Source organism: Lathyrus oleraceus, chromosome 3 (assembly GCF_024323335.1).
Source record: "Lathyrus oleraceus cultivar Zhongwan6 chromosome 3, CAAS_Psat_ZW6_1.0, whole genome shotgun sequence".
NCBI classification, from domain to species: Eukaryota; Viridiplantae; Streptophyta; class Magnoliopsida; order Fabales; family Fabaceae; genus Lathyrus; species Lathyrus oleraceus.
In genome coordinates, this window is record NC_066581.1 from 418,084,679 (window position 1) to 418,088,766 (window position 4,088).

Sequence of the window (4,088 nt, forward strand, 5' to 3'; positions counted from 1 at the left end):
AAACGAAAAAAAATATTTAATTAATTATTTAATTAATTAATTAATTAATTATTTAATTAATTAATTAATTAATTAATTAACTAAATAAAATAAATAAATAAATAAAATATAACAAATTATTTTGGACTTGGGTCTCCCTCATTTGAGCCCATTACCCGCGAAAATCAGTCTATAAATACTGAGGTTTCAGTAGAGGAAAAGACACTTGGAGTTACACTGGGAGATTCACTTGAGAAAAAGGGAGAGAAACAAAAGTACTCTGAGGTTTCCTTAGAACAAAACCACGAGGAAAAAGATAGTGAGAGAAGGAAACCTAGGAACTACTCTGCAGCAACCTCCAGGCAACTCTGAAAGGTTCATTCTGACTCACAGACTTTCAGCTCAAGCAAACCCTGCCATTTGATTTTTCTTCTCCAATCAGGTTTGCCCTATATCCATCATCTTTATGCCTTTAATTTGAATGCTCTAAATATATGAGGTATTATGGGTGAATTTGATACCCTTTTGATGCATGTGTTTGACAAGAGGTTTAGGCCTCCTACCCTTTATTGCTTTTTGTGAATTGAAAGGGCATGATTCATGTGGTTACATTTTGATTTGAGGGCAACTCTTGGTTACCCTATTTTGTTTCACTAACCCTTTTGTTGAGTTTTTGTGAAGGCACATGACTTTTGCAGGGATAACTTGCGTGGTTTCCCACTTTATTTGTGGGATACCCCTAGAGGTTTCATTCCGATTACCTGTACTGACTCACTTTCTTTGATGGTGTTTAGCTTGGAAGGATCCCTGGGTTTCCCATTCCTTTAATTGCTGTAACTTCGGATCTTTATCCGTGTGGTAATTTTTTCCCTTTCTCATACTTTATCGCTTTCTTAACTGGAAGACCTCGATAGGAGGCAATGTTTGAGCCCCTTGGTGGCATTTTACTTTGAGATACATGTTTTGTGTTTTGTATTCATATCCCCACATGTAGCGCGGTTCCTTCGTCAAGGACTGCCTGTTTGCCCTCGAGCATCCCAAACCTTAAAACCCAAAGCAACACGTTTACTCCTTCTACTACAGGCGAGTAATTCTCCGAAGGTCGAGCATCCGGTAGATTGCGTAGTGACGTCGTTCGTCCAAAACCCAATCCATAACCCCGTAGTTAGCCGAACTACGGCTTGCTCTGATTCTCATTCCAGATGAGATACGTAGGCATAAGACGCGATGTCTTAGCGAGCACACATCCCCCCAACCCATAGGTCAGCCGAGCTACGAAGACTCTGATTCTCATATTCAGATGAGATACGTATGCAGTGGATGCGACATCCACGCGAGTCATTTTCATTTAACCCTTTTTTTTGGTAAACAGCACAAGATAAACTCACACCCTTTAGACAAGAACTACAAAAGTGGATCCCGTAGAGTACTACGGATGCGTAGGGGTGCTAATACCTTCCCTTCGCATAACCGACTCCCGAACCCAAGATTTGGTTGCGAGACCTTGTCTTTTCCTTTCCTCTTTTCAGGTTTACTTCGAGCGTTTCCTTTCCCTCCTTTGGGATGAATAACGCACGGTGGCAACTCTTCTGTCATTTTCTTTCGCCGGTTGTTTTTTCGCACACTGTATTTTTCAGGTTGCGACAGCTGGCGACTCTGCTGGGGACTTAAGAAGTTGACCTCTTGCTGGTCCATCTTCCCTAAGCGAGTCCCTCCTAGCTTTTGTGATTTCTTGTTCATTGAGTGTTCATGCTTTTGTACATTTTATTTACTTACTTGCTTGCATTCATCTGCTGTATCTGTTGGAGCTGTTGTTTGTTTGTTGGGATGGGATGTTCTACGAGAGATAAGCCCATTACCCAGGCTTGAGTGTACACACAGGTTTTAGAGTGGATGATCATGAGGCTTGCGTGGCATGTTGCTACGTTAAGTCGTTCGTGAAGAACCACACCCAGACGAGGTTTCTCTTGGATATATTATGTCCTACGGATGTTCCGTAACGACATGATGTTCCTTTAGAAATTGTCGACTCTGGTGACCATTTCCCGAGAACTCAGTCGAGGCCTCTCCTCCGAGACGTGATTATGTTAGCTCTGGTGGGTGCATTCTCGCCGATCAACCCGAGGACCCCGAGACTGGGAACTTGCTTTAGGATGTCCTGTTGAGGGGAGTCAGTGGAGGTCTTTTATCCCGTAATAATGCCAAACCTTCAGTGGTAAACGTATTATTCGCGACTGAAGGGCTGAAGTTGACGAACTTCTGTTCTTAGAACCTACCAGTGAGGGGCGGGCTAAATTCAGGAAACCTTAACCTCCAACCAACCCGGTTTTCTGGAGCAGAGCTTTGATCTTGTATTATATTCCTCAATGGTTCTCTCTTCAGACAGTGTAACCTGACAGATGTTCAAGTAGATACAGCAATCCTGATTGACATACCACTGCATTGCATTCACATCATCACATCATTTGCATTCATATCATTTAACACATGTTTATCCATTTCCAGGGGGTTTAAATCTTCTTCTTGATTCCGGTCGGGGTTTTTCTGAAGATGGATATTGGCAGAAAGAGACTGGTCGCCTACAAGTTTCCGGTGGTCTGTTTGGAGCCCATCCAACAGTTGATGCAGTTAATGGATCCTGATTCCCTAGAAGGATTCCGAAAGGATTACGGTTTGATTCTAAGTTTCGTCACGGTTCTTTCCAAAGATCAACATGACGCCCTATTCACACTGCTACAGTTCTATGACCCTCCACTAAGAGGTTTCACTTTCCCGGATTATATTTTGGTCCCTACTTTGGAGGAGATTGCCAGTTTTCTCAGAGTTCCTATCAGGTCACAGTTATTGTTCTACAGTTCTGAGTTTCTGCCCGATCTCAGCATGGTTGCTTCAGCCACATATTTGGAGGAATCAGTCTGGAAGGCCAATATGCGTCAGAAGGGAGAAGTTAGTGGTTTTCATCTGAGTTTCTTATTGGGAGAAGCAAAGAAGAAACTAGAAGACGGTAACCAGAGGGGTTTCAATGCTGTGTTGGCTCTTTGTGTGTATGGGATTGTCTTGTTCCCTAATGTTGCCAAATTTGTGGACATGGACGCAATACGCCTCTTCGTGTTGAGAAATCCAGTACCAACCTTGCTAGGAGATTTCTTTCATTCAGTGCACCACAGAAATAAGAATAGAAAAGGAGGGTTGTTGAATTGTTGTGTGCCTTTGTTTTATAAGTGGTTCAGTTCTCACCTACCCAAATCAGGAGTGTTCGTTAATGTCAAGGACTCGTTGAGTTGGTCGAAGAGATTGATGGGGTTGAGAGCTGAAGATATTTCTTGGTGGTCCGACCGGAGTTTGCTTCGGGCAGATATTATTCATAGTTGTGGGAACTTCCCAAATGTTCCGTTGGTAGGAAGAAGAGGAGGAATCAACTATAATCCTTCTCTAGCAGTTAGACAGTTTGGATATGCTTTAAGAACTCCGCCTTTGGAAAAGGATGTGGAAGAATCTCTGTTTTTCCATTCTTTGCCTGATTTGACGGTAGCCCGTAGGGCAGCTGAGGCCTGGCTCAAGGTGATCAAGAAGGGAAGAATTGTGCTTGGAAAAGGAGATTGTAGAACTTACCCTCGGTATGAAGAGTGGCTTCAAGGAAGAGTCGAAGAGTTCGGTCTGCCGTTCCCTATTGAAGAACCTTTGTATCCACCTACTCCTGGGCATTCAACAATGGTGAGCCGAGAGGAGTATGACAAGTTGAAGAGTGCCATGGAGGGACTTCAAACCAAGAACTCAGAGTAAAGTGAGAAGTTGCAAGACTGTATGCATCAATTCCGGGAGGCAGAATATCAGAAAGGGGAAGCCGTCAGAGTGCAAAAGGAAGCAGAGAGGAAATTTGCTGTGGAGGTGGACTTCTTCAGGAAGACAGACGAAGCCTTGAGATCATCCAGTTCTGAGTTGAGGCGAGTCAAGCAGCAGTTAGTAGATGCTCATGGTAAATTAGCTGGGTGGCAGGAGCAATGGGATGCATTTTCAACTTCTCGGAGGGAAAAGGAGGAGGAGACAGTAGCCGAACTGACTGGTCAAATAGAGAAATTGATGACTTTGCTGAAGGGGAAGAACAATGA